General features: G+C 38.1%; 1 non-coding gene across 1 annotated transcript; it reads left to right on the forward strand.

The window, feature by feature from the left end:
• Positions 1–531: 531 nt before the first annotated feature.
• Positions 532–605, forward strand: TRNAI-AAU (transfer RNA isoleucine (anticodon AAU)). Its single transcript has one exon. It is a non-coding gene; the product is annotated as a tRNA-Ile (tRNA).
• Positions 606–13,002: the final 12,397 nt, after the last annotated feature.

Below are 13,002 nucleotides of genomic sequence, written 5' to 3' on the forward strand. Positions count from 1 at the left end.
ACAATCCTCCTCTGCAAATTTTTTTAATTCCATTGCAAGCTTTACATGCCAACTTTCATTTTCCCTACAAAAAACAAAATGTCAAATCATGGTATCATGTTTTCTTTTGTTTTTTGTTTTTTTTTTCTTCAACCCTAAGAGCATCCATATTACTCCTCCCCAAAACCCCTCCCCGAAATGTGGGTCCCACATGCCACCTACACATTTAATTATATATATATTTCTTTTTGTTGTGTGTTTATAGCTACCATTTTCACAGTTGTCTTCTTCGACCACCTTCTCTCTTTTCGAAAAACACACACTAAAACCTCGTCTCTCTGTAATTTATGTATATCTAATTTCATTCCTCACCGACGGCAATTTAAGAAATGTGAGGAATGAAATTTATGTAATTCTAATTTCAGAGGCTCTTGTTTCTCACCGACGGCTGTGATGAAATTGAACGGTCCACGTTGTTTGATCAAACCAGAGCCTTTGCACTTGGAGCAAGCTATCATCTTCAGATTACCACGTCTCTTGCACATACAAAATGGCCCATTAGCTCAGTTGGTTAGAGCGTTGTGCTAATAACGCGAAGGTCGCAGGTTTGATACTTGCATGGGCCAATTTGTTTTTTTTTTTTTTATGTATTTTTCAATTTTCACGTTTTTTCAAAAAACTTTATTTAGGCATGGGCCGGGCCCTCGTATAAATAAGCCCATCAGTTCTATCTAATCCAACGTTCCTCTATTCGCGCCAATTTTTATGCCCAACCCTTGTTTATCAGCAAAATTTACTCTCTCCATTAACAACACTCGGTCAGATGATCATCGAATCGATTGGAAAATGGGGCATCTGAAAATTTTGTAATTTGGATTAGGTTAAGAATTTATCAAGTTGGTAAATTCAATTTCTCGATATTTTTTTTTTTTTGATTTTGTGTCCATTTGTGCAATCATCGGGTTAGTGTTTTCATTGTGTTAGGGTTTCACATTTAAGCTGCGTATAGAATTCATTTGCAAATTCTTTGTTTGATATTTTTACATCTCCGATTAATTTTTTTTTTCGATTTCTCGACAGAAATGGATCCAGTGGTTCCGTACATCAAACCCGATCAAATTCTGCCTGCAGTTGAGGTACAATTCCCTTTCTATTAGTGAATAGTTCTCTCACATCTAATACTATGATTTCGTCTATTCGATTTAAATATAGTGGAAGTGATTTTCGTGTATGAATGTTATAAATTTAATCGCATGCTCTTGCTTCACGTTCGTCCCGTAAAATTAGTTTTATTTCTTTGATTGGTAGTTTTAAGTGCTGCTTTGATACGCATAATCGTTTCGTGGTTTAATTATCCTTCGTTTCCAGAGAGAAGTGATTGTAGGAAAATCAATATATATATATATATATATATATATATATATATATATATATATATATATATATATATATATATATATATATATATATATATATATATATATATATAGCAAGTTTACTTAAAGGTTTGGTAATTGAGTTTGAATATGGAATAATTATGAAATTAGTATGATTGATCTAATGTATGAAGTACTGAAATAAATATTCATATTCAGCAGGGCAAGAAGTTCACAGTTCGACAGTTAAAATGCACCAAGAAAGAGTTTCTTAACTTTACAGAAGAGTATATGAATGAAGTCCAAGTCGAAATCGACAAAGTGCATAAGGATTTGTCAGTCTATGTTAACGTTTCTTCCATAATCAACTGACTATGCCCTTCACCTCCTCCAATTCCCTATGGAGTAGCAGATGATGACGACGATGACGAGCTTCTAAATGACAATTATGACGACGACGACGAGGTTCTAAGGGCTCGTTTGACAGGATTAAGCGCTGAATGCTGAATGCTGAATCTGTTTCTGAATGATTAAGAGTTGTGACTGAATGCTGAATGCTGAATGCTGAACAAGTAAGTCCATTTGATAACAAAATACCAGTAATTCTGAATATTGTTATTTTACTGTTATACCCTTATTTAATGCGACATTTTACTTTGTCAATTTAATTTAAATATAAAATTTTGTCGGACATTAAACATTTTGCTATAGAATAAATTTAAAATATTTAACATAGATAAAATGTAAATTTCAAACAACTAATAAATATAAAATTCGCAAATAAAAGTAGCAAAAATATAAAAATACATTAGAGTAGTTAAAATTGACTTCAAGATAAAGTCACTAAAATTAACGTCAAATATTTAATAAAATTATAATTGGTCGCTCAATGCATCAACCGAGTTGCTATCTCATCACGGACATTTGCCATATACTGCATGTCTTCCTCCCCCCACCATGGTCCGGTTGTTGTACCATCATTCTCATGATCTTCTCCATCCTAATTTGCACCATCAAAAGGCACATTGGGTTGATCAAGCTCCTCAAAAAATCTATCACTAATACGCTCTTTTCTTATAAAATTATGCACCACAAAACAAGCAATCACTATATTTCTCTGCACGTCAAATGAAAATGGGGCCATCGTTTCTAAAATTGGAAATCTATTTTTCAGAACTCCATAAGTTCGTTCAATGACGTTCCTTAGTTGAGCATGAGCATGGTTAAATTTTTCTTCTTTGGTCAAAGCACGCCTACGACGATAGTCTCCTAACCAATACCGTACACCACGATATGGAGCCATAAATCCTCTTGTATGTGTGTATGCAGCATCACAAATATAGTATTTACCTGTAATCATTACATAAATAAAGTAGCATTAGATTTAAAGTATAAATAATTGGAATTTAGATTGAATTTAAAGTAATACCAGCGGGAGGCCATGGAAAACCGTTTCTCGGATCAGCAACGGTTTCTGTTAAAACTCTTGAATCATGTGTTACCCCTTCCCAGCCTGCCCAAACGAACGTAAAAATCATATTAAAGTCACATATTCCTAAAACATTTTGATAGCATTCTCCCTTTCCTCTACCCCTGTACAAAGTTTGTTTTGAAATTGGGACAATGGCTTGTATGAGTGTTCCATCAAGTGCACCAACTACTCCATGTATTTAAATTAAAAAGAAGTTACATAAACAAGATAATTAAATAACGACGAATTTTTTTTGACACAATGCAATATATTTACTTTCAAAATTCGTTGTAACCTCCTAAAACTTGCCGAAATATTTGGATTCGGGGTCATATGTTGTAGGCACTATTATCTCTCTTGCCATATTCATCATTGCACTCAACACTTCGTGAAAATACACATGAATTGTTTGTGAAGAGTGTTGAAATCTACGCTTCATTACGCGAAGACGCTGATTATGCCCTATAGTATGCAAGAAAATTGCCATTTTTTTCTTCTACTGATACACGTCTACTGTCATGTAGCCACCCTCGTTGTCTAAAATGCATGCTCAAACGAATATATGCAACACGGGACATGCGCATTAATTCAATACATTGTGTGTCTGATCCAAACAATAGCTCTAATGTGTAAGCGTGTCCCGACAATGCTGAATTGTTATCTCTATTTCTTGGTACACGCATCAAATATCTTGGTCGAATTTGTGTGTACCAATAAATCATCATCAATATCATAATCTCGTATATTTCCATATTTGACCTGTTAAAATAAATGAACAGTTCAATATTTGAGAATGTACATTTTATAAGAAAAATATGAATCATAAAGTGAAATCAATTCAAGAATGTAAGTGTAAAACAAGTGTATCATTATTAAAAACGTACCACCTAAACAAGTCTATCGTCACTAAAAATGAAACTAAACACCATAAAAAAGCTCAATGGCTTATGAAACTTAAAAAAAAAATCTATAATCATATATAAATGAATACTACTAAATTCTTAAAGTTTGATACATAGACCCTTGTAAGTTAAAATTCATATCCCATGTTTTGTCCAATTCTTTTAATCCATGCTTTCAGAACTCCCATATTATCCTTAGGGAGTGCCACCCAAGCTTCTCTATGTCCTGCACAACTACCAAAGATTACAACAGTTGAAACATATAAGATGTCTTCTTTATCCCATCCAAGTTCATCCAATTTAGCAATGGAATCTGTAACTGAAGTCCCACTATTATTTTTTATCATAAACTTCAAAGCTGCTTACATCTCTTCTACTAAATTATTATCACTAGACGAATGTTGAATCTTTTTCTTTTTCTTTTTGGATTTTTCTCCTTGAGACTGACGGTTGTAATCATTAGGCTGAGTCTCTGTAGTATGGACAAAATATTGATCTTCATCACCAAACAAAATATCTTCTATGTTATTTTGTTCCGCATTTTGAACAGTTGAAGAAAATGAGCTAGTACTAGGATTTAGATCTTGGGAACTAGGTCCCCAAGAATGAACCCCTGTAGCAGTGGTTCCATCAAATAATGCTCTACAAAGATCTGGATATGGTAACGGTGCAAGTCTTAACCCTTTTGCTTTAGGATGCACCTGTATTTAGGTAACAAATAATTCTTAATATAGTGGAATGGTTAATGAAAAGTACTGAGATAACACAATAAAAAACTTTAACATTAGACCTTTATATACTCGGTCCACTCATCCTTTGTCATGTTGATGGTGTTGGTCGCATGATTGTAAACATTGCCTGTTTTCGTAGTTAAAAGCAATCAAGCTTGATACTTTTGTTTTAAGTAATCGTATCTATTCTTCATTTGTCTTTGAGAAACCACAAAATTATAATTATTCTTGAGAGCTTTCATAACCTTGGTCCAAGATTCCGCCTTAAGACTTCATCCTTCTCTACCATTTAAAGCAACTTCTTGGATACACGATTCGAGGAAACATTTATCGACTTCGTTATTATTCCATCTGACTCTATTATTTTCATCTGATTCATCCATTCCTACACTAATGGATGTTCACGTACAAAATAAAAATTAAAACTAAGATACAATATCACATATCTTTACTACATATAAATAGATACCTAATAAAACAAGAACCGAGCTAAGTGAAAATATTAAACCAGAAAACATGTATTGTTTCCAACTCTCTTCATATTTTACTCACTTTATAACTATTTATTTACCAAATAACTATATCTATATGAAGTATTCAGTCTTGAATTATAGGGGTTCAACTTTTTCACCATCCTAATAAAATAACAGATAAATGCATAAAAATAATTTGCAATAGAATACCTCCAAAATTTTTTATGAAAGAAAAATATGCACCCAAATGATTTTTTTCAAACTCCAGGGGTGTCCTGTTGTTCACAATAATGCTTCTTCTCTATCTTTTTTTATTTATTTAATTATTAAAGCATATGGTGTGTTGTGATATATATAAAAAAAAAGAATAATAGTTCTCATATTCTCACAAATCTCTTCAACTAGTTATAATGAAAACAAAACTTCAGACAAATAAAAGATATAGCATTTATGTAAATTAAAATATACAAAGTGTGATATAAAGTCAAACATCAGACCAAGAACAAGAAACCACAAACTCAAGTGAACTTCTTGCTAATAACTGAGCAGCCTTATATCCCGTGGAAAGAAATTACACAGGATATCATTTTTTTCATAAAAACACACAGATGATGGTTGTATGAAAATTTCAAACAATTTCAAATTATCACCAACTCTTTCACAATTTACCCTATTATTAATAATTGATAGAGAATCTACGTAAAGTCCTATGTACTCTGAATTTAAATAACATATTCATTGTAACACAAAAACGCAGGAATATAAAGGCTTGTTTTGTGGGAGATTGATGGAGAAGAAAGATATAATTTATTTGTTTGAAAAAATCTCGTCAACTATTCTCGTGTGATATTTTTGTGGTTTTCACAGCAGTCGCCTTGAGGAGATTTTTTTATAGGGAAGGAGATAAGAACTATCGTGTTATGAGGTAGGGTAGAAATTTAAAAGATTATTTAAGGATAGAAGAGTCCAGAATTCATTCAGATGTTGCTCTGACCGAGTAAGCGTCAGATTTTTAGCGGAATCGTTAAGAGATTCACGGACCCGTTCAGATATTGTTACCAAATGGGCTTAATGGCTAATCTGCTGACTCGGTCATCCCATGATTCATTAAGATGGTCATTAAGTGCAATCAAACGGGCCGTAAATAAAGATGAGGAGGTTATGAATGACGACAACGATGAGGTTATGAATGACGATGTTGATGATGGGGTGGTGAAGAAACTTGATGATTTGGGGCTAGACGACGACGATGATGATTTGGAGCTAGACGACGATGATGATTATGATATTGAGGGGTTGAAAAAGATGATAAAGAGAGTTAACGAGGTGTGTTTCAAAAGACACGGGAAACAGAAGGAAGAGTTGTATCGGGTTAGGGTTGTGGCGGCATTCCTGATGGGCCCGTTAATTTCCGAGCCACAACACTACTGCAGATGGTATGCGTGCGTTGGACAGATTGTGTTCATATTAGAGCGCTATGCCAAACAAGTATGCAAGGCGTTGAACTCGTATTATATGAAAATTTGTGGTACCCTTGCTCCGCTTCTGATAAATAATGTTGATTATGAAGAGATGGTCAACCAGTACAAGGCCAAGTTTGAACAGCAACATCTTGAAGCAGAGAAGCGCGCTAAACGAGGCCAGCTGGTGGAGCAGAAGCCGGAGCAGAAGAAATAGTTTTGTTACGTTTTTGGTCGACTGTCTTAATAAATATATGGGACCGAGTATTAGTATGTGGTATTTTCGTTGCGTTTGTTTTTACTTTTTTAACGTCTTAGTATGCGGGACCGATTGTTGGCCTAGTATCGTTGTTTTTTGTTGGTTCGTTTTAGAAACTCGAAGACACCTGCCGGACACCTTTTGAGTCATTTTGCAATTTCTAAAAAGTTATAAACATGTTTGAATATCAAATATATAAATATTTTTTATGTTTTCCTAATTATTTACACGATTTAATGATCAAACTATTGTGGTTTCATCTGGTTGGAATGTCCGGGTTTCGACGGCTTGGAATATCGAGGATCCATCGGAAGGGAATATTGGGGTTTCATCGGCAAGGAATCATGGCTTTTCAGCCACTTAAACTCCTGGTTCCGAAACAGGTCAGAGTATTGGGCCGGATCAAACTGTTGGGGTTTCATCTGATAGGAATGTCTGGGTTTCAACAGCTTGGAATATCGGGGATCCATCGGCAAGGAATATTAGAGTTTCATCGGCAGGAAATCATGGTTTTTCAGCCGCTCAAACTCTTGGTTACGAAACAGGTCAGAGTATTGGGCCGGATCAAACTGTTGGGGTTTCATCTGATCGGAATGTCGGGGTTTCGAGGGCTTGGAATACCGGGGATCCATCGGCAAGGAATATTGGAGTTTCATCGGCAAGGAATCATGGCTTTTCAGCCGCTCAAACTCTTGGTTACGAAACAGGTCAGAGTATTAGGCCGGATCAAACTGTTGGGGTTTCATCTTATCAGAATGTCGGGGTTTCGACGGCTTGCAATATCAGGGATCCATCGGCAAGGAATATCGGCTGTTCATCGGTGATGAATCATGGCTTTTCAGCCGCTCAAACTCTTGGTTACGAAACGGGTCAGAGTGTTGGGCCGGATCAAACTGTTGGGTTTCATTTGGTCGAAATGTCGGGGTTTCGACGGCTTGGAATATCGGGGATCCATCGGCAAGGAATATCGGGTGTTCATCGGCGATGAATCATGGCTTTTCAGCGGCTCAAACTCTTGGTTACGAAATATGTCAGGGTGTTGGGCCGGATCAAACTGTTGGGGTTTTATCGGTGAGGAATCATGGCTTTTCAGCCGCTCAAACTCCTGGTTACGAAACAGGTCACATTATTGGGCCGGATCAAACTGTTGGGGTTTCATCTGATCGAAATGTCGGGGTTTCGATGGCTTGGAATATCGTGGATCCATCGGAAATGAATATTGGGGTTTCATCGGCAAGGAATCATGGCTTTTCAGCCGCTCAAACTCTTGGTTCAAACTGTTGGGGTTTCATCTGATCGGAATGTCGGGGTTTCGACGGCTTGAAATACCGGGGATCCATCGGAAAAGAATATTGGGGTTTCATTGGCAAGGAATCATGGCTTTTCAGCCGCTCAAACTCTTGGTTACGAAACATGTCAGAGTATTGGGCCGGATCAAACTGTTGGGGTTTCATCTGATCAGAATGTCGGGGTTTCGACGACTTGGAATATCGGGGATCCATTGGCAAGGAATATCGGGGATCCATCGGCAAGGAATATCGGGGTTTCATCAGCGGGGAATCATGGCTTTTCAGCCGCTCAAACTCTTGGTTATGAAACATGTCAGAATATTGGGTCGGATCAAGCTGTTGGGGTTTCATCTGATCGAAATGTCGGGGTTTCGATGGCTTGGAATATCGGGGATCCATCGACAAGGAATATCGGGTGTTCATCGGCGAGGAATCGTGGCTTTTAAGCCGCTCAAACTCTTGGTTACAAAACGAGTCAGAGTGTTGGGCCGGATCAAACTGTTGGGGTTTCATCCGGTCAGAATGTCGGGGTTTCGACGGCTTGGAATGTCGGGGAACCGTCGGTAAGGAATATCGGGGTTTCATTGGCGAGGAATCGTGGCTTTTCAGCCCCTCAAACTCTTAGTTACAAAACGGTTCAGAGTGTTGGGCCGGATCAAACTGTTGAGGTTTCATCTGGTCGGAATATCGGGGTTTCGAGGACTTGGAATATCAGGGATCTATGGGCAAGGAATATCGGGGTTTTTTCGGCGAGGAATCATGGTTTTTCAGCCACTCAAACTCTTAGTTACGAAACGGATCAGAGTGTTGGGCCGGATCAAACTGTAGGGGTTTCATCTGGTCGGAATGTCCGGGTTTCGACGGCTTGGAATATTGGGGATCCATCGGCAATGAATATCGGGGTTTCATCAGCGAGGAATCATGGCTTTTCAGCCGCTCAAACTCTTGGTTACGAAACAGGTCAGAGTATTGGGCCGGATCAAACTGTTGGGGTTTCATCTTATCGGAATGTCGGGGTTTCGACGGCTTGGAATATCGGGGATCCATCGGCAAGGAATATCGGGTGTTCATCGGCGAGGAATCATGGCTTTTCAGCCGCTCAAACACTTGGTTACGAAACGGGTCAGAGTATTGAGCCGGATCAAACAGTTGGTTTTCATTTGGTCGGAATTTCGGGGTTTCGACGGCTTGGATTATCGGGGATCTGTGGGCAAGGAATATCGAGTGTTCATCGGCGAGGAATCATGGCTTTTCAGCCGCTTAAACTCTTGGTTACGAAACGGGTCAGAGTGTTGGGCCGGATCAAACTCTTGGGGTTTCATCCGGTCGGGATGTCGGGGTTTCGACGGCTTGGAATATCGGGGATCCATCGGCAAGGAATATCAGGGTTTCATCGGCGAGGAATCATGGCTTTTCAACCGCTCAAACTCTTGGTTACGAAACGGGTCGGAGTGTTGGGCCGGATCAAACTGTTGGGGTTTCATCTGGTCGGAATGTCGGGGTTTGGACGGCTTGGAATATCGGGGATTCATCGGCAATGAATATCGGGATTTCTTCGGCGAGGAATCATGACTTTTCAGCCGCTCAAACTCTGGGTTACGGAGCAAATCATAATTTTTGGGCGGGTCAAACTATGGGGGTTTCGACCTGTTGAAATATCGGGGATTCGTGGGCAAGGAATCATGACTTTTCAGCCGCTCAAACTCTTGATTACGGATCGAATCAGAGTGTTGGGGTGGGTCAGTGTCTCATGTTTTCATCGGCAAGGAATCTTGGTTACGACACGAGTTAGAGTATTGAGATGAGTCAAACTCTCGGGGTTTCATCGGGTTGGAGTCGGAATCTTGGAGCGGGTGGTGTTTCGAGTCAGAATATTGGGGTTTGTCAAAACTTTATAGCCATGGGTGGTGTCTCGGGTCAAACCCTTGGATCTGGGGCAGGTCAAACTCTCGGGGTTTCATCGGGTTGGAGTCGGAATCTTGGAGCGGCTGGTGTTTTGAGTCAGAATATTGGGGTGGGTCAAAATTTTATAGCCATGGGTGGTGTCTCGGGTCAAACCATGCGTGGTGTTTCGGGTAAAATCCGTGGACGTGAGGCAGGTCAAAATCTCATAGACATGGGTGGTGTTTCGGATGTGGAGTATGGACTGACTCAGAATCTCGTGTTTTCAGCCGCGGATGATGTTTCAAGTTGGAATCTCGAGTTTTCATCAGTTCCTAGTCTTGGTAATGTAGCAGTCGGTCATGGATATGCACGAGTTGCAAAGCGTCCGGGTGGTGTTTCGGTTGTGGGGTACGGACTGACTTAGAATCTCAAGTTTTCAGCGGTTTCTAATCTTGGTAATGTAGCATCCGGTCAGGGATATGCCCGAGTTGCAAGGCATCCGGTTCTTGGATATGCTCAAAGTGCTCAGGCGGCTCAAAATAACTCTACTCAAGCCGTTTATAATGCAATTGTCGGCCTTAGTATGCGAATATCCCGTACACTGAACGATATGGCTAGACGGGATGAACGCCCCTACTAACTGCAGCCTGCAGGTAAAGCATTTTATATGATGAGTTTTACTTTTTTTTTCTTTATATATATATATATATATATATATATATATATATATATATATATATATATATATATATATATATATATATAAAGAAATAGTCGGTGATCCAATCAGAAGAGATGCCATCCGTATTTCCGAATGGAGAAAATAAACGGATCGGAGCTGCTTCTTCAATTTAGAAGTAAAAGTTGGATGATTGTCAATCAGAGTGTCATATTATCATCCCTTTCGGAATTTCTTGCTTGTTTTGTCTATAAATTTATAATTGTTGGTACAACTTGATTTACTATTTTATATTTATTTTTATTTCCTTTGGACAGGAAATCAGGGATGATGTTCTTAGGATAAGCTGCAGTTCTCTACTAAAGTTTCTATAAACATTTGAAATTTGATTCTTTGTATAGACTAGTATTTTTTTTGAATTGAACAACAATTTTCTTCGTTTTGGCTTGTAAATTTGTTGAATCTTTCTGCAAATATTGAAATTAAAGATACATCTTATTTACTACTTCTGGTAGTTTGGTTTTTACATAATTAATATGTGAACTAAATTATATATATATGAGCATATCAAAAAATAAATACTCGATTATTCAAGTGGAAATATATTACATGTTGCGAATAAAATTGAACATACATAGAGTGTACACGTTGAAATAATAAAGAAATACGAACATATTATCGATAAATGATGTTTGTCAATGTGTACCTTAATAATCTTGATAACGTAACAGCCAGTCAGGGATATGCACGAGTTGCAAGGCGCCCGGGTGGTGTTTCGGTGGTGGGGTATGGACCGACTCAAAATCTTGTATTTTTCAGCCGTGGATAGTGTTCCAAGTCAGAATTTTAGTTTTCAGCGGTTCATAATCTTAGTAATGTAGCAATCGGTCAAGGATATGCACGAGTTGCAAGGCGTCCGGGTAGTGTTTCGGTTGTGGGGTATGGACCGACTCAGAATCTTTTGTTTTCAGCCGTGGATTGTGTTCCAAGTCAGAATTTCGAGTTTTCAGCGGCTCCTAATCTTGGTAACGTAGCAGTCGATCAGGGATATGCACGAGTTGCAAGGCGTCAGAGTTGTGTTTCGGATGTGGGGTATGAACCGACTCAGAATCTTGTGTTTTCAGCCGTGGATGGTGTCTTTCGAGTTTTCAGCAGTTCTTAATCTTGATAACGTAACAGCCGGACATGGATATGCACAAGGTGCAAGACGTTCGGGTGGTGTTTCGGCTGTGGGGTATGAACCGATTCAGAATCTTGTGTTTTTTTAGCCATGGATGGTTCCAAGTCAGAATTTCGAGTTTTCAGCGGTTCGTAATCTTGATAATGTAACAACCGGTCAGAGATATGCACGAGTTGCAAGGCGTTCGGATGGTGTTTCGGATGTGGGGTATGGACCGACTCAAAATGTTGTGTTTTTCAGCCGTGGGTGGTGTTCCAAGTAAGAATTTTGAGCTTTCAGCGGTTTCTAATTTTTTGTAATGTTGTAGCCGATCAGGGATATGCACCAGTTGCAAGGCGTCGGGTGGTGTTTCGGCTGTGGAGTATGGACCGACTCAGAATCATATGTTTTCAGCAGTGGATGGTGTTCCAAGTCAGAATCTCGAGTTTTCGTCGAATCCTAATCTTGGTAATGTAGCAGTCGGTCTATATGCACGAGTTGCAAGGCGTCCGGTTGTTGGATATGCTCCAAATGCTCAGGCGACTCAAAATAACTCTATTCAAGCCGTTTATAATGCAATTGTCAGCCCTACTATGTGAATATCCCGTACACTGAACGATATGGCTGCGCAGAGAGAAATACGTAGGCTTGAATTTGTTTTACCGCCACTGAATCAATTCGTTGACAAATTCATTGACCTCGGTAGAAAGTCGTTTATCGTAAACTGAATTTAGAAATAGTCGAAGATCCAATCACGAGAGATGCCATCCGTATTTCGAATGGAGAAAATAAACGGATCGGAGCTGCTTCTTCAATTTATAAATAAAAGTTGGATGATTGTCAATCACAATGTCATATTATCATCCCTTTTCGGATTTTTTTGCTTGCTTTATCTATGAACTTATAATTGTTGGTACAACTTGATTTACTCTATTTTATATTTATATTTATTTTTATTTCCTTTGGACAGGGAATCAGGGATGATGGTCTTAGGATAAGCTGCGCTTCTCTACTAAAGTTTCTATAAACATTTGAAATTTGACTCTTTGTATAGACTATTATTCTTTCTGAATTGAACAATTTTCTTCCTTTTGGCTTGTTTTGTTGACTCTTTCTGCAAATATTAAAAGATACCTCTTCTTTACTACTTTTAGTAGTTTGATTTTTACATAATTAATACGTGAACTAAATTCTATATAATACTTACTATAAAGAATTCTAGTTGCAAGTATTCTTCAAATGAAAACATTTTGAATAATATTAAATTAATTAAAGCAATGTTTTTATTTATTAAAAAAAATAAGGTAATAGTATTTACCTTAATTAATAAGATATTAATT

The sequence above is a fragment of the Erythranthe guttata genome, chromosome 11, assembly GCF_056151865.1.
Source record: "Erythranthe guttata isolate IM_541 chromosome 11, IM_541, whole genome shotgun sequence".
NCBI classification, from domain to species: Eukaryota; Viridiplantae; Streptophyta; class Magnoliopsida; order Lamiales; family Phrymaceae; genus Erythranthe; species Erythranthe guttata.